A 26,396-nucleotide genomic window follows, 5' to 3' on the forward strand; every position below is an offset into this window, starting at 1 on the left:
TTTCATTTTTGCACACACACGCAGATATTGGTACACACGATGATCTCCAATATTTAGACATCATAAATGAAATATTTGCTCTTTCTCTTTTCTCCCCCTTGACAGATTTATGAATCTCTTCCCATACCACATCAGCTTAAAGAGGAGAAATATCACAGTCATTTTGAGGATAGGATACTGTTAAATGTGTAGAGAATGGCTTAAAAGGAGAAGCTTTGCTTCTTTTTTGAGGAAGATTCACCCTGAGCTAATATCCATTACCAATCCTCCTCTTTCTTTTTTCCTTGAGAAAGACTAGCCCTGAGCTAACAGCTGTGCCAATCTTCCTCTCCTTTGTACGTGGGATGCCTCCACAGCATGGCTGATGAGTGGAGTAGGTCTGTACGAGGGATTCAAACCTGTGAACCTGGGCCACCAAAGCAGAGTGTGTGGAACTTCAAGCACTTGGCCACAGGGCCAGCCCCAGAAGCTTTGTTTCTTAAATACATCTCAGATGATTATGTGGATGAGAAAATGGTGTGTAAATATTTTGAGTTATTTCAGTGAGTAGGAAGTGTTGAAACAAAGTACATCTCTTCCAGATTTTAAAAAAACAACTCTCTAGCTCTTTTTTTCTCTCTCTCTTGGATATAACACATTAGCTATTCAAATAATAAAGCTATGATAAACTCCCAAAGAAATCATTGAGGCAGTGTTGGTACATATTAATGCATATCTGACTATGTGGACATTTCATGTGTAGGTTTAGTTTTTATGTCATGTGTTAATTAGGATTTTTGCTGTTTGAATAAAGCATCACATTTAGTTTACTTCAACTCCTTTGAAGCTGGAGGTTTTATAAAAGCTTAAACATATACTTCAAATCTATTGCTTCCTTGTGTTTCTTTGGCTTTGGTACTGTGCCCACCATCCAATATGAGGAGGAAAAATGCATCACAAAAACCCGTGGAGTTGACTGTTTTGGGGCATGCGTATGCCTTTCTTTTTGCTATGGGGCAATTTTTCTTCTGAAGTAAGTTTCTTCTCTATTTCCTTCCTTCTATAACGGGTCTTAGAGTAAGCTGAACAGAAAGAAGGTAATAAATGAGAAAGCTATTCTCTACTAGTGGGAAGGTCAGTCTGAAAATGAGAAAACCCCTGGATTCTGCCGGCAGCAGAGGAACACCTGGTGGAATGGGCTCTTCTGTCTGATCCTGAGTTCAGATGCTCGCCCTCGCTGATTATCAGTGCTCCAGGGTTTGAGTTTATGGTCAAGTGAAAGAACACATGGCATGATCTGGAGCATTGTCTTCATGGCCAACGTGGCATTTATGCTGGATCTGCTGAGCCTTCCAAAGTGGAAGATTCCATTGCATTCTGTTTGCTCGTTTTCTTGGTCCTCTTCCTCACGTCACCAGTGAGGGCAGCAGGACAAGGTGGAGAGCCGTTTGTCATTCTCTGGCATTTCTGCAAGGTTGGCCGTCCTAGGCTTCCGGCTCCTTTCTGTGCTCTGGATCTCACACACACAAGTCCTGGTCTGGATTTGGAATTGATTGGTGCTGAACTTTTGGTTACCTGTTCAACTGACCTTTTCGTTTATTTCCAGGGGAACTTTCTGGGTAAGGAATCTCTCACCATTTCTTGGAGTAAATTGAGAAACGTGGGTTCAAATTGGTATGTAAATAGCAGCTGCCCTCTCATGGACTCACCCCAAACATCTGTCCTTTCACTCCCTCAACAAATATTTATAACCCAGAATGAATAGTGAAGAACTGGAAAGAGCATTTTTCAATTAACATGTGAGAACTGGAAGCTCATTTTATAACATTCTCACCCCGTAAAAGTACTGGACCTGTTTGTGCATCGTTTTTTAAATTCATCCAGCACTTTGTCAATTCTCACTGGCATCCTGCAGGTGAGCTGCCCTATTGACTTCTTTGTCTGGAGTCCACCAGAAGTGGGACCCTAGTGTCTGGGCAGCTTCCTTGTAAGACCTCAGATCATGGCTGTGCCCTCGCCTGGTGACAGTGACATACCAAGGGCAGAGCCCTGGGCAACTCTGCCTCGGGTGTGGACAAGAAGGGGCACACAGTTTGTAGAGAATTTAAAAGCAATAAAAAATTCACGAGAATTTGGTCTACTTTTTATTATCACCAAATGCTGGCAATTTTAAACAGTGTCAAAGATAAAATAGTCCACACAGACAAAATTTGTTGTACTAAGTTCTGTACAATCACGGCAGTTCATGTTAAGTGAGGCAGCCATATGCTTGTCTGTTGTGGGGCAGACACATTCACAACGTTAACTATTCTTGAGAAAGAAATGTTTGTATAGCAAAAGGCCCATTTTTGGTGAGAAAGCTTATTTCCCACTTTTAAGCATGGCAAACAGATTTATATTCACTCATTAAAATGTAGGCTGAGGCATCCTTTACAGAAATTCATTTCACACATCAGAGTTTTTGTGTTTATAATTTAAACAGTGAAATAGAGTGGTGAACTGTGAGGTATAATTTTTTTTGGTAAATGCAAATTTTATTTCATACGTGAAATTTGAATAATATCTTTAAAATTAGAATGTATTTTTGAAATTAAAACTAAACAACCAAATCAAGACAATAATGCTTATTACAGAAAGTAATTTTATAAAGAGGAAGTGGCTCTTAAAAATGACCTTTTGTGTGTCAAGGTCACAAGCTATGCCTCTGTGGCTTTTGTCAACACTTTGGCGGTCAGCTTTCTCACTAACGGAGGAGGCGGCTCTTACATAACCGACTACAGGTTTCTCTCTATTGTCTGCCCTTCCTGTCTGAGATGCTTTCGTACCATGTCATCAGATAAATAGAAATGAACAATATTTTTGAGGCCTTTTATTTAATCCCACTTCTGAGTGAATGAAAGTTATTGCACAACACCCATCATGGCAATTTCCATGCTTTCCCAAGTTAATTATTCACTCAGTTATGGGCCGGGGCAAAAAGAATATCATGGCAGGAAAAGAACCATCGCAAACCTTTCCGTGCCTGGTTTGGATGAAGCTAAAACCAGAACTGAGCTTGGAATGTTTGCGCTTACCTGGAAAGTTCAGCTTAGAAACCAAACCAAGCCAACGATGTCCTTTCCAAAGCGAAGAGACTTGGAGCCCTGCTGTAGGGAGAGCTTGTCTGGGGACAGGGGAGCAGCGGGGACAGCACCGGACACACACACCTCCCTCCCTCCAGCTCACACTTCTCAGGAGAAAGTCCAAGACCTAAAGGAAAGCCACGTTTGCACCCTGAGACAGCAGATAAGCAGGCCTTGGGGACAGAAGGGCGCAAAACCGTCGTTAAAGTGAGACCTCGCCGGTGCAAAACCAGAAGAGCAGCTATGTTCTCAGGACTGTCAACCAACCAAGAAGGAATTCCACTGTAAGGACAAAGAGATCCCTCGGTGGGCGGCCAGATGAGTTCAAACTCCATTCTACACATGAAGGATGCAGAAGTTTACCAGCATCACGGTGCAGTTTGAAGATTAAAAAAATCAGTGGTGGGGAGAGCCATCTATTCCCAGAGTTTTAAAATAAATGTAGTGGAAGCTGTCTTCTCTGAGTCATCGGGACCAATAGCTGATAGAATAATTGAGAAAATCTGCTTCAAGTATGCAGTCATAGAATGATATATATGTGTCTTAAACACTTTAACTTAAAATACCTACATGTACAGTAATTTACCAGGCTTTTGATGTAAGACCAAGGCCTTTGCTTTGAATTCAGATCTGTGAATTGGAATTTCCCCTGCATTTTCTATAATTTTCTGCTTTTGTTTCTTTAAAGTAAAGGCCCCCACCTCCAAATACCATCACATTGGGGGTTAGGTTTCAACATGTGAAGTTTTGAGGGGACACAAACATTCAGTCTGTAGCAGTGAAATTGTAAAATTAGTTATCAAGATGGATTGGAGAATAATGGATCATGCAAAAGTGAATTTCCTAGATAATTGAACACTTAAAATTATTCCAAACTAACTGTTGAAGGAAAGCATTCTACAATGTATTATATCTTAGAAAAATAGTAAAATAAACATATCACCCAATAAGCTAATGAGTTGACACCCCAGTTAGCAATAATGTGCTACAATGATAATTATGAGGGCCACTGGGAACATTTGGTGGGCCCTATGGCCTTTCGGGATGTCCCCCAACTGCCTTGCTGGTCTAGTTTGCGTTTGCCCTCTCCCTCATGGATTTCCCCACCTTCCTGCATGCTCCCTCTTCTCCAACCCTCATTCTCTTCAATTCAAGTTGCCATTTCTGCGCCCTGCCTCTTTTTTGTGGCTGACTCTTATTTTTTCTTCTTTCCAGCACATGGCTTTCATTTCTCCTGCCATGCCGGAGTTTCTGTTTCGGGGCCAACAGGGTGTGGCATTTTTGCATCTTCTTGTACTAGATCAGCCAAGTTGGATTATGACATCTCCTAATCTTTGACTCTCCCCATCTCTTTTCCTGCTGCTCCCTTGGGATCAGGTGGCTGAGGTTGGCTGGATGACTGGTTACAAACGAGTATATGGGAGTATTGGAAGGAGTGGGAACCCAAGCCCTCTGGGTATGAGTGAGGGACGAAGGCCTCCCAGAGGGTTGTCCTCTTACTCTCTCAGCCTTTTAATAGACGTGTTTATTTCCGTAGCTTTCTTTTCCCATTTGGATGAGCAATGAACTGTAATGCCCGGAATAAAAAGCTACTAGTGAGTTCTGTTCAAAATGACAAAGTTTACGTTGGAATCTCAGTGAGTCTGCTTCTGAGTTCTCAGAATGATGCTGAAATAGCTTTAAAAGGGATAAGAGAGGAGCATGCAGTGTAGCTGCTGCTTTTCTGATGCTGAAATTGGTTTCTATATAACAAAACTGTCCTTCCTAAGATTAAAAGAAAGCAACAACAAAACAACAACCCACTCACATATCTCAAATCCCAGCTGAGCTAAAGGTACAAATGACCTCCATTTGTAGAATGTGGTGGAGACATGACTCTCGGATAATGAAGGTTCATAAGCCTGGGCTGTGGTTAGCGTAAGACGTAAACAGGGCCTTCTTGTTTGCACTCTGTCAGAAGCTCCAATTCATTTCTAATTACTCTCTCCTGGAAAAACACTGTGTTGTCTTGCCTTTTAAATTTCTTCCTCCTTTAGAGAAAACATGTATTTTAGGTCATTAAGAAAAACCTTGTCTTGATTTGGATGATGTTTTTGTTCAACAAAGCAGAATTGCTATTTTGTTTCAGGCACAATTTGTGTGGTAGGAAGAAGAGGCTGCGTCCATTTTAATTTGGCAATGAATTAACAACAAGAGAGAGAATGCGGCTTTTCCACTGTTATATAGTTCAGATCTACATGTTTATTCAAGCTGGAAAAAAAGCATCTTTGCTATTTGGATTTTTAAAGTGAATTCGTCAGGAAGAAAAAATATTGGAATGTGAAAAATAAAACCTTACCTTAATTTTCAACTCAGTATTGCATTTTGCAATTTAAAAAATCTATGACAAAAAATAAAAAGAAGGCTCTTAAAATTAGCAAGTGTTGTAAAGAAAAACCAGTATTATTTTGCATAGGCAAGGAAGTAGAATGTGGCAAAAATCAGTTTTTGTTGTTCATATTATGAAATATTATCCGAATGCATATGAAAATTTTAGTGGACAAGAGTCTTTGATTTTCTCACTCAGGTGGGGTTACCTTGGTTACTTTTTTCAATGACAATCTATTCTTACAGCAAATTTGGGAAATATATGAATTTGTGCGATAAACTTTTCTTTGACATAGTTAATGAAAATAAGGTCAATGGAGGGTTGTGCTTATTTATAAAGGGTCCCTGGACCCAATTGCAGCGTGTGTGTATACAGGCTTCCTCACACCAACAAGCAGTTTTCAGGTGCCAGTAGGGTGGCCAAAAATTCAACTCAATTTCAACACTATCTACTCAGAGATAGAATCATATTCCACAGGTAAAGGGCTCAGTCCCACAAGACCACCCGCCACTCCAGACACCAGCCACAAGCCCAGGTTGTTACCTGTACTTCTGACCCACTGGCTATAAATCAGAGGTTTCCATGACCCCCTATTGAGGTTCTATTAATTGGCAAGAACAGCTCACAGAACTCAGGGAGACACTTATTTATGTTTACCATTTTATTAAAGGTATAATAAAGGAGAAAGATGAACATCCAGTTGGAAGAGATGCATAGGGCAAGGTATGAGGGAAGGGGTGCAGAGCTTCCATGCCCTCTCTGGGCGTGCCATTCTCCCAGCACCTCCATGTGTTCACCAGCCAGGAAGCTCTCCTCAAAAAGGGCTGAGGAGCTGTCCTTTTGGGTTTTTATGGAGGCTTCATTACATAGTTATGAATAACTAAGTCATTGGTCATTGGCAATTGATTCAACCTCAAGGCCCCACCGTCTCCCCAGAAATCAGGGGGTGAGACTGAAAGTTCCAATCCTCTGGTCACATGGCTAGTTCTCCTGGCAACCAGCCCCCATCCTTGGGTGGGGTCAAAAAGTCACCTTCATTAACATAACAAAAGGCATCGTTATGGCTCTCATTACTTAGGAAATAGAAATTCCAAGAGTGTTGCGAGCTGTGACCTGGAAACTGAAGGAAGACCAAATATATATGAGAAATATTTGGTTATCTGAATCACCAAATATATATATTTCTTGTAAATCACAAGGTTGCATGCTCTTCCTCAGTCCACGAGATGAGTCAGAGGACACTGCACACAGAAGTTGTCATCTACCACTTCTAGCTCAAGAAAAAGGCCTGAGAGGAAAGGGGTGAAGATAACCAGAAGGGATCACGTTGCTGGGAAGGAATCAGCTGGGAAGGCCACATCCACTATAGGGAGGGTAGGAATCAGAGAGGGGATCACAGATCTCAGAACTCGCCATTTTACTTCTCAATTTACCATCTGGCTCCAAGCTTGAACTGTAACGTAGAGGGCTAGGCAGAAGTAGGTATCAAACTGAGGACAAAGACGTTAAAAAAACTTCCATAGAGCAAAAAACTTTGAGATAAGCTTTGCTAACTGCAGCTGTGCATACTCAGCATAATCAACTGTTGTTCAAAACTAACCAGGTCTTTCTGTCCCTCCTTAGTATATGAGTGAGCTGTCTTTCCCAGGAATTCAAGGTCCAGACGTCAAGGTTCAGCCTCACGAGGCCAGACGCAGGCTGGTGGGAAGGCACCAACCAACAGGGTCACATGCTCCTCCTCTGCTACCTAAAACCCCAGATAAAAACCTCTACCTTTTTCCCTTCAAGGAGGTGGATCTGAGTTTTAACTCCTATCTCCTTGTCTGGCTGCCTATTGTTAACAAAGCCCCTTTCCTTGCCACAAGCCTGATGTTCCAGTTTTTTTCTTTCAGACCCTCTTGTGTGGCGAGTAAATGAACCTGTGTTTGTGTTCAGTAACAGGTAGATCTTAGGTTTTGTTGAAAATAGATAATTTCTTAAATGTTTTAGCTTGTAGAGTCACAAGAAGAAATTTTGGTTATTTCTTATGCCTTTATTAAAATGCCTGGCAAAATCATTTACTTATTTGATTTTTACCAGCTGCATTTTTATATTGCATAAATCAACTATATTTTTTATAACAAGTAAAAGCTGGAACTACTGATAAGCCACAAGAAAAATAAATTACTCACAGTTCTATCTCCAACAGATAACTGCTGTTGACATTTTTGTATATCTTCTTTTAACCAGCAAACTAAAGAAAAAAAAGAGATAGTCCTAAGAGGTGCTCTTTCAAAGAGCTCTCACATTAAATATAATCAAATGAAAGTGTTATAACGTTCACAGACGTCTGGGCTCTGCTGTGAACGTGGAGTTTCTAAGCCACTCGGTCTACAGAGCAAAGAACCAAGTTCTTCCAGGACCAGTTTTTATCTAACTTCTTTCTTAGAAACTTCCACTTCTTTTCTCTTATTTGGGGGAAAAAATAAGGGAGCTGGAAAATCAAGTGCCCAATCATACATCTAGTTCAGAGGTTCTCAAAGTGTGGTTCTGGGCCCAGCAGTGTCAGAGTCTCCTGGGGACCTGTAAGCAGTGCAGACCTCGGACCCCACCCCAGGCCCCCTGCATCAGAAACTCTGAGGGTTGGGCCCAGGAGGCCTGTTTGAACAGGTCTTCCAGGCGATTCTGGTGCATGCTAAAGTCTGAAAACCACTGCCCCTTGAGAAATTCTAGAGCAGGGTCTGGACTTGGTGACTTGGTGGACTGCTCAGGTGCTCTGGCAGCCTGTGGTTTGGCTCCGAATGCACAAGAGGACCACTCGGTTGGTATCTGAGTGGTGTTTCCAAGAAGAGTCTAAAGAAAGACGAGGTGGCTGTTTCCTCGGGGGCGGGTCAAGTGGCTGATAGAATTAGGAGCATGTAATTTAAGACTGGAAAGAGCAGTCGGTGTGGAGATCTGCCCTACAGACCAACTTAGGGCTAAGGAATGTATTCAGGAAGAATAATTATAATATTCATAATGGTTGGAGCACTGCTGACTCCTGTCATTTGAACTACTTCTGCCTAGAACAATTACTGCCTGGTAGTAAGTAATACTGCATTTGTATTTCCTTGAGTGTATGTGAATATGTCATCATCTTACAGCAGGGAGCAAAGTGCAGTGAATGTTTATTCTTTTAAATATGAAAACATTTCAAGCCACAAAACATGACATAAGCTAACATTTAGCCTTTGGAATCAAAATAGAGAGAATTTATGAATTGTTTCTGTTTGTGTGTACAAAAATATTTTCTATTTCCAAAAACTCTTATTCTTAATAGATGAGTGACCATGACAAAGACCCGAGGGGCTGCCCCGTGGCTGAGTGGTTGAGTTCGTGTGCTCTGCTTTGGTGGCCCGGGATTCATGTTCATCAAGCCATGCTGTGGGGGCATCCCACGTGGAAGAACTAGAATGATCTACAACTAAGACATACAACTATTTACTGGGGCTTTGGAAAGGAAAAAAAAAAGACCAGAAAGCTCTCTGAACCTTAACTTTTTCACCTGCAAAATGAGCTATTAATGCTGAGCACAGGTCAAATAAGGTAATGCACATAAAACTGCTTTCTAAGTGGTATTGTTATCATGATCTTTATTATATTAACTTATTATATAATGTTTTTAAACATAAACATTGACTAGTTATTTGTATTCACATCAGTATATTTACTGTTATCCACTTATAGTAGAGAACAAAGCACCATGGACATTTATTTTTTAAATACAGAAACTCTTTTGATCAAAATGTAAAACAGGACATAAGCTAAAATTTAGCCTTTGGAATTGAAATAGAGAAAACTTATGAATTTATAAATAAGGAATACTTATTGGCAAGGCTACCAGATGGATGTCTATTTATTTTACTCTTGTAATGAATACAACATTCCTAAGACAGATCCTGTGACTGCTGACTGCCGCCAAGTGGGAAGTGCAGTTGGCATATTGGGCACTTTGCTCTCTGTCCTGTAATGCCTTAGGGCCAGGAAAACGCCAGCTGCCAGACAGTGGAAAATAAAAACAGGTTTTCCTTCTGTATGAATGTAGATACAAAAATCCTTAACAAAACATTGGCAAAGCTAGTCCTGCAATATATAAACAGGCTGATGCCTTGTGATGAAGTGGGCTTCTCCCAGGAATACAGGGTTGGTTTAACGTTAGTAAACCCAACAGTGTAATTCACCATGTTAACAGACTAGAAGATAGAAACCGTACATCACAATTGATGCAGGGGAAGTATTTGAGAAAATTCAACACACATTCATGAAAACAACTTCAAGAAATAGGAATACAAAAGAATTTCTTCAACCGGATAAAGTGAATGTACCAAACGCCTACAGCTAACGTCCTACGGAATACTGAGAGACTGAACGCGTCCCCTAAGATCCAGAACAGGGTGAGGAAGTTGGCTCCTGCCTTTTCTTTCTCACATGGTATTGGAGGTCCTCGCCTGTGCAACCAGTATACAAAAAAGAAATAAAGGCCTATTTATTGGAAAGGAAGAAGTAAAACTATCTTTATTCGCAGATGAAGTAATCATCTATGAAGAAAATCTTACATAATCCACAAAAAGCGACTAGACTGATATGTGAGTTTCGTGAGATTGCAGGATACAAGATCAAGGTATAAATATCTATTCAATTTCTTCACTAGCAATGAACAATCAGAAATTGAATAAAAATGAGATTTACAATAGCATAAAATATATGACGTCCATATGGATCAACTTAACAACATATGCATGAGAATCCTCCTGAGGAAAATAGCTCAGCAAGGCTCTTGTTAGCTCCTGCCAGGCTGTTTTCCTGGACTGTCGTGTCATGTACACTCCCAGGGGCAATGCAGACAGGTGTGTAAAGCTTTGGCTTTTATCATTCTATTTTTTTTAAAGATATATTTTAACAATTTTCTTTTTTTTTTTTTTCCTGAGGAAGATTAGCCCTGAGCTAACATCTGCCAATCCTCCTCTTTTTTTCTGAGGAAGACTGGCCCTCAGTTAACATCTGTGCCCATCTTCCTCTACTTTATATGTGGGACGCCTGCCACAGCATGGCTTGCCATGCGGTGCCATGTCCGCACTTGGGATCTGAACCAGTGAACCCCGGGCCTCCGATCGGACCTTATGAAATTGACCCCTGCGCCGCTAGGCCAGCCCCCATTCTATTTTTGAATACTACTTTAAAATATGGTTATATTGAACATCAGGTGTTATCACACCAATTTTGTTTTACTTAAAAAAACCTAAATTGCAAGTAGTCACAGTAAGAGTAGCTACCACTTGAATGGTTTTTATGCGCTAGGTACTTTAAGTGCCTAAGAGCGTTATTTAATGTAATTCTCACAATTCTGTGAGTTAGGAACTGTTAGTTTTCCCATTTTTACAAGTGAGAAACTGAGGCTTGAAGAGGTTGAGTAATTTGCTCAAAGACACGCTGGCGGAAGTGGGAGAGCTGGAACCTCAACTAGGGATCGAGCTTTGTAACCTTCACACTCAGCCTCTCTGAGCCTCACTGGCTCCAGTGTGGGACCTCCCATCAAGGTGGACCCACATCTAGACTGCGTATGCAGGCTACCGAAATACAAGAATCAACGTGTTTAGAAAGGCAGATCCTAGACAGGTCTTTAAAAGGAGGAACATAAGGTGACACAGGAACGGCCAGTCTTGAACCTAACAAATGTATCGTGGGCTCCCCTCCAGAGACTCTGCTTCAGGAGAGGCGGGGTGGGGTCCGGGAATGTTCAGGAGTAACAAGCATCCCGGTCTCCCCGACGCGGTGGTTTAAGCACCCCGCGTTGAGATGCGCCACCAGGGAGGTTGCTGTGCCCCGGCATGGGGACGCTTCAGGAGGAAAGAGGGAGCGGACTCGGCCTGAATCTCCTGACACCCGTGAAACGCGGGTAAGGATCGAAGGCATAAAGGGAACTTGGTAAATACGAAGGTGTGACGACCCGCTGAATTAAAAGTCCAGAGATGCATCATCATCGCGCCTAGTTCCACGGGAACTTGCTGTAGCAGCCGAGAGAGCGAAGCGCCGCGGCGGGACTGCACACGGCAGCAGCGGCGGGGACGCGGCCGTCGCGCTTGCGCAGACTCAGCCGCGTGTCACCGTCTCGGGGCTGTGTCGGTGCTGCCCCGCCCGGGCTGGCAGCCGCGCCTCTGCGGCCGTTGCCAAGCGGGGCCTTTTAGGAGCGAGGCGAGGCCTGGGCCCCTTCTAGTTTTCTGAGGCTTAAATACGCCAAAAGTGGAGAAAGTCAACCCAGGGTTACCGGAATAGTGGTGTATAGAAAATGTCTGCGTTTAAAAAGTTAATGCTTTTAACACAAAAGAATTCAAGGTAATATAATTTTGAATTCACAGGCAATTAGAAGATTTCATTATAATATTAATTCATGATGGGTGATATAGTCCAGAAATGGAACACAGCTCTAAAATTGTACAATAAGACTTTTTCCAGGCTTGTCAGTGTATCTCTGTAGATGTACCTCAATGTCATTTGGAGAGGATGTCAAAGGTCTAAATTTGAGACCTTTCCTGACAGTGAGCTCTGGGCCACACAGCTCTCCCAGCCTGTCCCAGAATAAACCCTGTTTTTAGGTATACTTTCTACTCTTTTAGTTCTTCAAACTTGCAAAGAACTTTGCAGGCAATTTCTTGCCAGCCATCCGTGTATCTTAAATATTGAACATATAATTACGATTCCACTTACATAAATTTCAAGAACAGGAAAAACCAATGAAGTGTGCTAGAAGTCAGGATAGTGTTACCCTCAGTGGGGTTAGGAACTGGAAAGGGGCATGAGAGCTGGCTTCTGGGGTGCTGGTCATGTTCTGTTTCTTGTTCTGGGGCCAGTTACACGATTTGCTTATAATTTGTGTACATTTTTGAACATTATGCTTCAATTTTAGTTTAAGAATTTTGCTGAAACTTTCCCATTCACAGAAGCGCAACAACCACAGCAGTCCCATAAATCATGGGCACCACATCAGATGAGTGGCTTTTCCATTTCCAGGAATAGCCCTCCTTGGCGAGGACACAGAAAACTCATTGGTGAACCCCTGCTGGTGTGTCCGATGGCTGGGCATCACCGACCAGGTGGCCCATTAGCTTCTCCCTGGTGAGTGTGGACGAGCATGTGCAGTTGTCCCAGGCCCAAATGTGCTAAGCCTCTGACAGAAATTCCCCAGATGTGACTCCAGCCTGAGCAATGTTGCTGTCCATAGCGATTCTGTGAGTGACAGGATGGAGTGAAACAGGGCCTGTTGGGAGGAGACGGGGAGCCTGCCAGCCGGCCCTGTGCTCTGTTTGGCTCTCAGGAGGCCGTTCCTGACACCTGGTCCCATATGGCAGTGCATTCTCAGGGACATGAGCCAGCAGTCCTGGGATTAACAGAAACGCATTCCTGCTCCGCACCCAGACTCAGAGGAGTCAGGGAGGGGGTGGAGCGCCTCGGCTTGGTAGTTAAAGACGTGCATTTTGGCACATGTCCTCGTGGTAACTAGCTGCGTGACTCTGTACTGGTCCCTTCATCTCTCTGAGCCCTGGACTCCTTTTGAACAGAGGAGGGGGACAAAAGAGGTATCTCTAAAGTCCCTTCCAGTGTCCACGATCTTATGACAATTAAAATGTTTCCTGTTGAGTTTTAGGCATTCACCAGATTCCTTCCTCAAGTCCACTTACCCCCGTTCCTAGCCTCCCCCCGTTATAATTATATTTATCTGTCATGGTCTAGATTAAATGCTGCTTCCCATGTGAAGTCTTCCCCAGAGAATGTCAGTGGTCTGTCATACCTGTCATCTAACTTAGATTCTGTTATTTATATCCGTGTCTTTTAACTCCGCTTGAGATTGCAAACTCCTTGATGGAAATGGCAGCATCATCTTCGTATCCTCAACAGCAAATGTTGGTTGACTGACTTACAACAGATTGCCTACATCCTAATCACACAGGGAGTTGAACAATTCAGATTCCCAGGTCCAACCCCTGGAGCTTCTGATTCTGAGATCGAGGGAGGGACCGGGGAATCTGTATTTTAACTAGCATCTGCCTGGCTTGAGAATTCCTCCACATTGTGAGCTGCATTAAGTACTCAGTGTGCATCAGCTGGATCAGTGGAGGAAGATAATTTATCACATTCTTTAGTTATCTAAGAATTTTCCTCAGTTCACAAAGAGGTAAAACATGAATCAAGATTGTGATATTAAAGCCATGATCACATTTCAATACAAATAATGTCACTGAATTGATCCAACAGCTCTTTCTGATGTTAAGAAATGGTCTGTGCCATGAAGATAGACTGAGTAAAATACAAAACCTTATTCCCCAAATAATTTTTTGGTGTTTGACTGGAAATAGCCACTTTCTCGTAGTAGTGCTCACTCCTCTCCCAGCTCTTCAGCCCCTACCTGGCCCACCTGCCTTCCACCCACAATCCCACCAGTTTGGGGAAGCATTGGCTTTTTTTCTCTTTTTTTCTTCCATCGGATCCCGCTATTTAAATTCCACTCCTTCTATTTATTATCCAGTCATCCATCTGACAGATGTTGACAGAGCGCCGCCCCCCAGGCCCTGGACTCAGCCCTGGGATGCAGCTGTGGACAGAGCTGGCTCGGCTCCACCCCTCGGAATTTACCCTCTGGGGCGGGCAGATGTGATCTAAATAATTACACATATTAGCTACAGCCTAACAGCTTTACCTCATCTAAACTGTTGGCTGCTAATGACTTAGCATATTTTTCTTCCCAGATAACATTTACAGCTCAAAAGACTTTAGCACCTTGCCTCAAGAAGAAAGCAAGGAGTGGAGGGGGAGAAGAAGTTTCAAAAGGACATCTGTCTGTGAAGGGGACCTTTTCTGACACTCTAGAGTGTAGCTAGATGCCTCCCTCACCTGACCCAAACATCCTCTTCTGCAAAATACCATTGGTTCTTGTCGTGAGGTTCCTGGAAAGGCTTCCGGGGGGGGGGGTCCATGAACCCTTGAAGATTATGCAGAGTTTTATGTGTTTGGATCCTCTTCTGTCCCAAAGTTCATTCTTTCCCTATTCTCTGAAGGGTGTATATGGTCTCAAAGTCTTTAGAGGAAAAGAGAAAGAAAAGGAAGGAAGAAAAGAAAGCAAGTAAGCACTCTCATTTTTTCTATTTTATTATTTTTGGGTTTTTTTTGCAGGGAAAGATTCACTCTGAGCTAACATCTGTTGTCAATCTTCCTTTTATGTTTTTCTTTCCTAAAGCCTCAGTGCATGGTTGTATATCCTAGTTATAAGTCCTTCTAGTTCTTCTATGTGAGCTGCTGCCACAGCATTGCAACTGACAGACGGGTAGTGTGGTTCCGCAACCAGGAAATGAACCCAGGCTCCCTAAGTGGTGAGGGTGCTGAGCTTTAACCACTGGGTCGTCAAGGCTGGCTTCTACTTTATTAATGTAACTCAGATCTCTGTTCCTGTTGCAAAAAACAAAACAAAAAAAGAGAGGAATGAAGAGATGGAGCTCTGATCCAAATGGAGGAAAAAAATGTGTTTTGAGGATTGGGTTACTTAGTGACTCCAGAGAGATGAAATAGCCACCCCCACCCAACCCCCATGAAAAGAACTAGAAATATAGTCTGAGGATTTTATTTGTTGGGAAGGATGGATACAGCCCAGGAACAATATCTGTGTATAACTAGGGAAAAACATCTTTAGTGGTAAAGATCCCTTAAACACCTAAATCTCCCACATCAAATGGAAGGAGTACATGAGATTTTTGCATATGCAAAGCAAATTTTATTTACATGATAACCAAGGCAGTTCCTGTTGCTTCCTAAATTAGGCCTTCTGTTAATACCAGAACCAAAAAATAAAGGAAACCAAGCTAATGCATCTTAATGCCTGATTTTGATGCATCTAAAAAATTCAAGGAATTGAGCATTTCATAGTAAATTGTGTAGCTGTGCCATCCAGACTGAATTAGTTAGGATTAGAATCAGCTGTGAGAGACCAAAAATCCAAAATAGCAAGTGGCTGAAAAAAGGTAGAATTAATTTTTCTCATGTGAAAGTCTGGGTAAGTGGCCAGGGTTGGTGTGATTGTTCACAATACCAGAGAATATTATGTTTCTTCTCTGCCTTGTTCTCTATTCTCATGTTCACCTGGTTGTCCAAGATGGTTGCTCCAGTTCAAGCCATCAAGTCCACATTCCAGCCAGCAGAAAGGAGTAAAAGGAGAAGCATCTCTTTAAGGATACTTCTGGGAAATTGCATACACAACTCCCTCTTAACGCTTCTTTGTCCAGATCTTAATAACTTGACCATACCTATCTGCAAGGGAAAATAAGAATGTAGTCTTTATTCTGGGAGGTCATGCACTCAGCTTCAGATTCTATTGCTATGGAAGAAAGGGAGGACAGATACTGCATCATACCTTTCTTGGCCACAGAGAGTTTTTACATTTGGGTATTTCCAAATGCTTAACTTTGGTATAATATTCAACTACTGGTCTTATTTAATGTGCCAATGAAATTGCTTGACCCTAGTTACCATTTTTGAAGCTACCTCTAATTATATCTTTCCTGACATTCAAAAATACAGCATATTTTTCATTTCAAGCGTCTGTCTGCTTGATGCTTGACAAAATTCAGCCCACCTAGAATAGTGTGTCTAATTTGGGGATTCTTAAGAACTTCTTCATGCCCTCATCCTTCCTGTTCAACATCTTTAGGCCATTTTCCCATTAGTCATAGTCTCAAATAGAGAGAGAAAGAAGAGTGAAAAAGAAAGTAAGTTTGGATCAGATGTTTTTGTTCTCAGCAACATTTCTAGAAGGGCTAAAGTAGAAGAGAGAGAAAATAAGTAATGCCAGGTTGTGGGATTTTCTGTCAGAAAAACAGTCCCTCATGTAGGGGCTGGTCCTTTTCATTACCATCTGTAATGGTAGCTACAGCCCTAAGAAGAAGGTGACGTCACCTCCCAGTTTGGAGGACTGAGGAAACTTGGCAAAGAACCAGCTACTAAGAGGGGGAGCCAAGGTTTTAGTCAAGATCTCGCTGACCCCCAAACCATGCTCTTTTGAAGGCTCCCCCATCCACGGATTCCATCTCACCATGAGTTTTTAAGCATCATATCACCACTGGAGAGAATTTTTTTCTTTAACATTGTCCAAGATTAAAGTAGACCTTGAAGATATAAATAAAGTGAAGAGGTCGGAGTGCTGGACAGCCAGCTCCTGGGGGTGGGGGGGTGGGGTGGGGGATGGGGGAGCTCTCTGCTCGCCCAGGTGTTGAGCGTTTTATTAGCCAACATTTAGGAGGCTCTTGATGTTTACATAGGGGCCGCCAGGACTTCCAGCCCCAGGTGACATTGGAAGATGAGACAGAGTACTCCCTCTCCAGAACACTTTAACAGAACAAGGATGGTTTCAGACAGCATTTTCTTGGCTTCTCATCCCACAGTGCTTGAAAGAAGAAAGTCACTGAGTTGGGCGGAAGTTTGAGTGGGATCCCCCACCCCAGCTTGGAATGGAACCTCTCACCCAGAGTATAGTAACAGAGCCCCCCGTGTAGTCATCGCTTGCTGTGTGGCAGCCACTGTGCTAACTGCTTCTTCTCGGACAACCTCTGACTTCCGAAAGGCATTCTGTGGGAGAGGATATGGGATCTGGACCTGGAATCTCCGACTCCAAAACTCACGTGCTTAACCACGAGAGCAGGTGACTTGCTCATGAGCACACACCAGAGGCTGAAATGTAGGCAATTGAGAGTAAAGTCTGGAAAGAAAGGATGGGTAGAATAGATGTGAACATATTTAGGGGAAATCTTTAAGGCGAAATGCTTTCCAGTTAATTCCATGAAATAGTTTCTCGGATTTGGCATTGAGAAGCTATGGATTCTTTTCTCAACTCTGTCCTGGAGATGGAGGGGGTAGGCAGTGAATGGGGGACCCATCTCAGGACCTAGAAGGGGGAGTGGGCAGGTGAAATGAGACAGGAGGAACACCAGCAAGGGAGCATCACTCAGCACATTACCACTGTGGGCAGCTGGGGCTCGGTTCTGGGAGACTCTAGAGCACACCTCAGGATTTTCTCACTGAAAAGAAGGAAACCGGAGCAGTAAACCACCAATTCCTGTCCCCCATCAACTGAGGGCCACTTCTGGAACATTAACTCTCAGCACCTCTGTTCTATGAGTAGGTGCACACAGTTCCATGGTGGAGACACCCCGAAAGCTGATGGCACATTCAGAAATTGTTTCAAGTGACCTCTGGGCCAGGTCAAGGGGATGCGGGTGGGGCCCTGACCCCTCTGCCTCCACTTGTCCCAGCTACAACGTGGTACATGAATATAATATTGGAGAAGTCCAATAAAGCGCAATGTGTACTCATTATGAGATGACCACGTTATAAGCAATGCTGTGTTGTGGGTCATCAAAGCTCAGACTTCCTCTCGCCCACTTAGTGGAGAATAAAGTGATAAAGAGGGCACTGTCATATCATCTGTACTTCTTAACCAAATAACCTTTGTGCAGAAAAGACTTGACATGGCCGGCCTGACACTGCTCTCCTTAGAAAGGCCTGCCTGCCAGGTTGCCCTTGGCAGGCGTCCGGGAACGTGGATTTTCAGAGGGTTCCTACCATTCCCCAAACTGCTAAGAGTGGCTCACTCAGCCTCAAACGCTTGTGCAGACAACGTGGTGTATGCTGAATGCCTCTTCCTCCTGGGGCCCTGGGATTCTGGTGCCTGCTCCGCAGAAGGTGCCTATGTGCCCGGCCTCGTAAAACGCTGGCACTGTGTCTCTTGTCAGGACCTTCCCTGGTAGACAACATGTCAGAGTGTTGCCACGACTCCTTGCTGGAAGAAAGCAGAATGTCCTGTGTGACTCCACGGGAGAGGACTTCTGGAGCTGGTGCCTGTTTCTTCCAGACCTTGCCCCACACGCCTTTTCTCTGTGGACTTTGCTTTGTATCCTCTTGCTGTAATAAATCATAGCCATGGATGTGACTGAATCCTGGGGGTCCTCCTGGTGAAGCATCAAACAAGAGGGGCCCCCGGCACCCTTTTATCGTCTTGTTTTCATAGCTGGCTGCAGTGAAGGATGCCATCGAGCTCGGACGGGGGAGATTTGGGGCAGCGCTTATTGCATGGCACCAAGACCGAGAACAACAAGATCAAAAGGCCTGCAGAGTTTCAGGAAATGGAACAGATGTGATAAACTTAGAACCTGAGAGCTGGATGCAGCCTTCGAGGTCACGTGTCCATTCACGGAGCACTGAGGTCTTCCTCTCTCTGGCCACGCTGCACCACCCAGCGGGTGTGGCTGAGCCCTGGCTGCTGTGAGGACAGCCCAAGAGGTGGTCCCGTCTGCAGAGTGTGAGCAGGAGACACTCCTCTCCCTCCCAGTGTCGCCCTTCTGCCAAAGGGTTAGTGCCACCTATTAATGTAACTTCCTGGATGGAGGAAAAGCAGAACACTTGCGACCACTTGATGTGACCGCCTGTCTCTGGCCTCCCTCCCTCGAATGCCTGGGCTGGAGAGCAGGCTTTGCTTCTGCAGCCCCGAGGGACGGCTTACACTCACCTGCTACACACCAGCACTGCCGTCGTGGATGTTCATCGCCGGCATCCGTTCTGATTGGTCAGTGCCTGGACTAAATATTTCGATGTCACACCCTCCCCCACCACCAAGCAACAAGGGTTGTGGCTTTGCTGTTGTAGGTGGAAGGGGTGTCTTCTCTGCACTCAGGAAAGCTCTCTGAGCGGGGTGCCCCACACTCTGCTCTTGATATATTAAAGCTGGGACAGAAGGGGATTCGGAAAATCCTTTCTCAAAGAGGAGGAGGGCCAGAGGAGACAGCCCCGCTCGTATGGCTAGTATCTTACCATCTAATCCTAGGTTGCCTACCAGGAGCTGCATGTTACCCTGCTCTTTACTTCACTTACAGTCCTAATCCTCTGCCGGGCAGATGGACCCTTGAGGCCAGCTAGGGCAGAGGTCGTGGACCCAGAGAAGCAAAGAGAAGAATGCCTCAGTAATTTTCAAAACACCATCCCCTTATACTGTACTGAGTTGAGTTAAGCATCGGATCAGGCTCTGGGGACCCAAAGATCCACCTGGAGGAGAAGGATGGAAATCAAAAATTACAACCAGGTCATTAGCTCTAGGGTGGTGTTGTGTTCCAAAGGCCATGGAAACTCAGAGGACACGACTAAGCATATCCGAGGGTGCAGAACAATAACAATGATAACATTAGCTAGAATACATGGAGAGCTTATTTGCCAGGCACTGTGCTGAGCGACTTCATTTACTTCTCCCCAGTAACCCTATGGCCTAGGTACCACTATCTTCCCCATTTTCCATATGAGGAGCTGCAGGCACAGAGGGGTTAAGTACCTGTTCACGGGTGCCCAGCTGGCAGTGGTGGAGCCAGGTTTGGAGTGGACAATCGGGCATAGCAACGTCAGTCTAAGTGGTTCTCTTTATTCTCTCCATCAAGGAAGACTTCAGTTTGGTGTCTGCTAACATTACCTTATTTGAGAGATGTAGAACCAAGGCCCACGGTCAAGTTCCTTGGCGCCAGGTCAGGGTTTCTTGCTTGCTCCCAGGCTGCCTTTCACAGGGGACCTGGCACTGAGGAAGGCTGGAGAGCTTCCATTGTAGAGTCCGGTGGGGCAGAGGTAGGGCGGGAGTCACTCGGATCTGGACTCCCACCCTCACTGGCCCGCCAGAGACTGTGGACAGCTCTGGGCCCAGAGGGCCAGCTTGTAGGTCTCTGCCTCTGTGGGACCGAGGCGACAGCAGATAGACCCTGGCAGGGGCATCTGATGCTTTGAAGATGTTTTTGCTGTCCTTATGTTAATTTGGGTCCCCCAGAAGCAGATCCTGATACAAGCTGCTGAAGGAAAGACAGGCAGGGCAGAGGGGCGGCGGGACAGGGAAGGGAAGGCAGCCGGTCAGCGGTGCGTTTTCAAGCAAGTCACCCCCTTGGCGGCTGGGGCTGTAGGCCGGGGCCGAGAGCTGGGTGGTCCTAAAGGTGGGGCTGTTGCTGTGGGCGTTAACTGCAGGGCACTCGCGGCCGGCCCCCAGGAGGCCAGGCGGGTTCCAGGGCCGGGACAGTCCCAGGGCAAGGAAGGCAGGTGCCGGTGCTGGAGGCCAGGCCTGCGCCAGGCAGTGGCATGGGCGGCCGCTCCGGGCGGGCATCTCCACAGTCGTCTGTGGCCTGAGTGGGGGACAGAGCCCCGGAACGCGTGTGTGCCAGCTGCTCGGTGGCATTTCAAGGCTGTGACTCAGGGCACGAGAGCAGTGAAGATGCGGCTGGGATCCCGAGGCCCTGGCTCAAGCCGCACTCGGCGCCCAGAGGAGCAGTCTGCGGCTCGCGGCTCTGCCGTCACCGCCGCCCTGCGCGTCGCCCGGCCAGCCCTCCGACCCCCAGATGCCGCCCGCGGTTTCGGAGCAGCCTCGGAGAGCTCGGGCCGAACTCCCCGGAGACGGGTCCTGCCCCTCAGGACTGCTGGCGTCGGGAGGCCGGGCAAGAGGCCCGCTTGCAAGAGCTTTGCCGCCTCCACCCCCGGCGTCATCTTTCAACCATGAGCTGACCAGCCCGTGTGGACAATGTGAATTCCTTCCCGGCCGGGTAGCTGAGGGTCGGTGGAGGCCGCTCTGCGCCTGCACCAGCGGCAGCGGGGCCGGCTTGGAACAGGGCCTTGCAGCCTCCTGAGGCCCCCGGGGGACGCGCGTCCTGCTGCTCCACGGTTTGCACGACTATCTGGGCGTCGTTTTCCAAGCACACGCAAGTGCGCGTCTCCGAAAGGCTGGAAGCATTTTCAGCTGAGCGTGATCTCTCCTTGGACACCCAGGACAAAGGAGGATTTACAATGTCTCCCACCCCAGTGTTCAAACTGAGGGAAAGTGTTTAAAGGAAAGTTCTTTCCCCCCCTGAACATGGTGTCTGGGTGTCAAGGAAGCTCACACACGGAAGTCCCCTCCAGTGCGATCAGGATCGCCATGCCCCCAATTCCCGCTGAGCAGCTGGGCTGGTGACGCAACTCTGAACGCAAAAGCACACCTTTTTGATGATAATTCCCACTTGATTACCTATTTCAGAAACTAGGATAACGTGGCCAGAAGGAACTTTTGGATTTAGCAAAGTGTGATATTAAGCGATGTTCTAAATTGGTGTTGATTGCCGTGAGGAGACCCCGGCTGTTGATGCTTCTGTGCAGCTTATACCCTGCGTTGTTCTAGAGTGCCTGTGGCAGTCTGTGTGAATGGTGCCCCTGGAACTGTTCAGTACACAACCTGAACAACCACACACCACGACCCTGAGGGACCAATGAAGGCCTACATATGAAACCGTGTAACACTTTGCTAATGCTAAGCTGTTAACCAATACAAACTGGAGGAAGTTAACTCTTAGCTATTTTTTTCATCTTTTAAAAAATTATTTTTATGTTAGCTTTTTTGTGTGTGTGAGGAAGATTGGTGCTGAGCTAACACCTGTGCCAGTCGTCCTCTATTTTCTTTGTGGGACACCGCCATAGCACGACTGGATGAACAGTGTGCAGGTCTGCACCTGGGATCCGAACCCATGAACCCTGGGCTGCCGAAGCAGAGCGCGCAAACTTACCCACTACACCCCTGGGCCAGCCCCAATGTTAGCTATTTTTAAAAGCTGCGGTTACCTATAAGTGTAACCCATTTTAAAACTCCTGTGTATCTAAAGGTAAATCTAATCTTTATCACTCATACTTAATGTATTCAATGTTGTCTCTAAAATCTCTTTGTTGGCTGATAAGCTCTTCTCTAGGCTCTGAATACTAAGTTCTAAATACCTTCTCTTTGATGTAGAAAGTTGTCATTTGCGTTTGCTATGGTCCAGCACTGTGCACAGAACATCCTGTGGTGATGGAAATGTCCTCTGTCTGTGCTGTGTGATAAGGTAGCCACTAGCCACACGTAACTATTGATCATTTGAAATGTGGCTAATGCCACTGAGGGACTGTTTTACATTTTATTGAATTTTAATTAATTTAAATTTAAACAGCCTCATGTGGCTAGTGGCCACTGTACTGCAAGTGAAGCACGCCCGTAGGCCCAGTCCCAGCCATGATTTCTAACCCCATTACAGTCAGGCCATCACAGCCCAAGGGGACCCTACGTAAGGGTGGGATGTGACTTTGCTCTAGCTATAAAATGGCTTCATTTTTATGCATTACACCTTTCTGAAAAGCCCTATATATGGAGATAATTTTTATATCAAATTATATTTTTCCATTTAATCCTATTATAATTTCAAGATAGCATTGCTTCCAAAAAACTTTGATTTCAAGATATAAAGATGTGATGCTTAAAAATATTAACGCTTGCTTTAAGAACTTTAAGAAGCTTTTGATCTTTATCAACGTCTTATCTGTTTTTTTTTTTTTTTTGCTGAGAAAGATTCACCCTGAGCCAACATCTGTGCCAATATTCCTCTACTTTTTAGTATGTGGGCTGCCAGCACAACATGGCCACTAAGAGAGGTGTAGGTCTGTGCCTGTGAATGGAACTCGGGCCACCGAAGTGGAGCACACTTAACTTAACCACTAGGCCACCGGGGCTGGCCCACATCTTATCTTTATATGTCTACTTTTCCTAGCTTACACTCATCCAAGAAAGCTTCATCAAATGGATCTTCCACTGTTATGAGCACTGTTAGAAGTATTTCTCTGTGGAAACATGCCGATGCCTTGTGTCTGGGAGTCCACGCCGGGTCCCTCATCCGTTCTTGCCCCTGTTGTCCTTGCTGCAATCTTTGCAGGCAAAGCCGGAGTTAGGGGCTCAAAGTTCTGCGCTCCCGGTAGACACCCAGCCAAAGCACAGACATTTGCCAGGTCTTCCCTTCCCTTCTCTTTAGGTCCTAGCGGTCCGGAGCACTTGAGCATCGAGGCGGTGGGGAGGAAGAAGTCCTGAGCATGGGGATGGGGAGGGTGGCTTGCGGGGGATCCACCAGGGCTGGTCAGGAGGCGGCCGGCCTGCTGCAGGACTGCGGGGAAGCCAGTAAGACGGTCTCCGCCTCTTTCGCGGAGTCCACAATCAGTGCTTCAGGGGGGCTGCGCGAACTGCTGCAGAAACCAGAGGGAGAAGGAAATTGAGAGGAGAAACCCTGCGCAGACTGGATTTTTCCCTCAGAGAACTTTCTGGCGCGGCACCCTCAATCTGAGCAATGATGAGCGCTTCGCAAATAAAAAGCAACAAACCTTCCTGCTAAAGATGGGCGAGTTTGTGACCTGCTCCCGGGTCGGTAATCCCACCTGGTGGTCACAGAAAAGGCCTTTCAGGGAAGGCAGGCGGGACAGCCACGTGACCAGCAGACACAACAGACCTCCCCCCCGTCCCCCCCCCCCCCCCCCCCGGGGTCTCCAGGAGAGATCTCTGACATGCAGCCTTCAGGCTCCCTTGTTTTCCAAAAGAGCAGAATGAGTAATTTTTGCCCCGAACTCTGGTTGTTTAACAAATACACTGTTTAAAGTCTCAACTTTACACGCAACTAAAACGCTAAATCACTCACGTCTTTTCCCCTTTACTGTTTGAGTCATCCATGTAAATGCTTCGCCAAGGGGAAGGGTGAATGGCAAGGGCTTTGGAGGCGCATAAAGTCCCGAAATATTTATGTTTCTCGCAGCTTTCCAGGTGGCAATGAATAGACCTATTTTACAGAGTGCCCCCCACTCCCCATCTCGCACTGTGGCCCTTATTTACCTAAAACGTTTCTCCGCATGCACGTTTTTGAACTGCTGCCACCAGAACCTGCCTGCTGCTTGAACGGATGGCATACTGAGTATTTTAGGAAGAAAATTTACCTAAGAGTTAAAAACTCATGGCTGTAAATATTCAGCAGGCGCTTAATTTATTGTTTCAAAATAGCTTTTGTGATGCAGAGGACATGTTTTTTCGTCAGCTGCTCAATATTTATTTTAACATATTAAACAACCTCAGAAATATTCATTGCACGGAAACCTTTCTACGTTTGAGTGGATTAAATTTACAAGCCTAAATTAATGTATAAATTACATTTACATAATTCATTTCCCACTAAACAGTCTTTATTCAGCCTACATCTCTGCTAATATATATATCTAAGGAAAAAAGCAGTACCTGTATTGTTGCCCACGTAGTTAATTTAGTCTAAGTAGAATTTAGAAGGCATCTCAGGCTTCCTTTGTTACAGGGCGCCCCCCCCCCCAACATCCAACAAATGAATTTTGCAATTAAATGGCATAAGTGTGTGTGGTCTGAGGCGAGGATAGAAACCTGCTAAAACAAAACCCAAACTCCCCTTATTTTTGTTTTTCAGAATGTTTCGTGATGTCCTTACAAATCATCTATTACTTGTGTGTTGCTAATTTTGTGCAAAACTGAAAAAAGGAGGTTAAGAGAGGAAAAAACCAGGTTGGAGGTCAGACGGAAACTTTGAAACCAGCAGCTCAGCCCCAGCCGGATTTGAAATGGCCAGGAAGGTAAAAAGAGGCAAGAGACGGTGGGTTGACAATGCCCACGGGGTTCCAAAGAGCCTCCAATTTTCTTTCCTTTTGCATCTATTTTCACAGATGAGGGTGAGGGCCATCAATGCACTGGCTGCTGCAATTTCAGCTTTTAGAATGTTTTGAACAATATGCCTCAGATCACGCCAATAATCGGAGGACCCTTCATTGTTGAGTGTTATGCCTCTAACGATGTGTGTGGTGGAGAGGGGCTGTCGGCTTCACCTTACCAGGCTGGGTTCTGTGTGGTTGGCACTGAAACAAGCATTGTTCGCCTCAATTTCTCTTCTTTTTCCCAGTAGCCTATTAAACCTCTTTGTTAAGAGACCCAGCTGCTTGTTTTCTATCAAGATAATGACTGAAAAATGCGCTTTAAAAAAATCATGGGGAACATGATTTCTGGAAGGTCTGCGTCCTCTTTCCTTTTGCTGTCATCTGGCTGATGATGACTTTCAATAATCCTGGGATAATAAAAATTCATTTGAGCTTGTAGACCAAATATGGAGCTTAAATTACCACAGAAACCAGGGACCACTGCCCTTCTTCTCACCTTAACAGAGATTCTTCTTTCCTTCCCTGATATTCTTTTTTTAAAAATCGAGGTATAATTTACATACAATAGTATGTGCAGATTTTAAGTATACGGTTTGCTGAGTTTTGACAAATGTTTAGTCCCATGTAAGTAGCATCCCAACTAAGATATAGACTATTTCCATTACCCCAGAAAGTTTCTCCATTCCCTGTCCCTGTCTACCCCCTCTCCAGGAAGGAACCACTGTGTGGATTGTCACCACCATAGATTAGTTTTGCCTGCTTTTGTACTTTTCATAAATAGAGTCACGCAGTATGTACTCTTTTAGGTCTGGCCTCTTTTGCTCAGCATCTTTCTGAGATTCGTGTTTCTGAGATTCGTGTTGCTGCGTGTGTCAACAGTCTGTTCCCTTTCATTGCTGAGATGTACTCCCTTGTAAGGATGTACTACAATTTATCTATTCTTTTGTTCATAAACGTGTAGATTGTTTCCAGTTTTTGGCCGTTTTGAATAAAGCTGCTAGAACACTTACGCATTAGATTTTGTGTGGACATTTGCTTTCATTTGTCTGGGGTAAATACCTAAGCGTGCAATTGCTGGATTGTGTGGTAGGTGTATGTCTTATTTTATAAGAAACAGCCAGAGAGTTCTCCAAAGTGGTTGTATCTTTTTCTGAAAAAAACAAAAACAAAAACAAACCCATTGGTACATTGAAAACTGAATTTGATCTCTGGTGAATTAGACCATGAGATTTATGAGGGGACCAAGGTAAGGTATCCTCTGCCCTGTTCTTTGATTCAGTTTTATTTGGGAGAGTACCTGGGTTTTTTGGTCAACAAAGAGATTCGAGGTATCAGAAATAGCGGAAGTTGCTTGGTTCCTTTTGCTTTAA

The 26,396-nt window shown here is 44.9% G+C and overlaps 1 long non-coding RNA gene across 1 annotated transcript; it reads left to right on the top strand.

The window, feature by feature from the left end:
- The first annotated feature begins 11,598 nt into the window (after positions 1–11,598).
- Positions 11,599–25,299, top strand: LOC138920367 (uncharacterized). The gene is made up of 3 exons (XR_011431438.1): positions 11,599–11,820; positions 24,786–24,948; positions 25,039–25,299. It is a non-coding gene; the product is annotated as an uncharacterized lncRNA (long non-coding RNA).
- The last annotated feature ends 1,097 nt before the right edge of the window (positions 25,300–26,396 follow it).

The sequence above is a fragment of the Equus caballus genome, chromosome 23 (assembly GCF_041296265.1).
Source record: "Equus caballus isolate H_3958 breed thoroughbred chromosome 23, TB-T2T, whole genome shotgun sequence".
NCBI classification, from domain to species: Eukaryota; Metazoa; Chordata; class Mammalia; order Perissodactyla; family Equidae; genus Equus; species Equus caballus.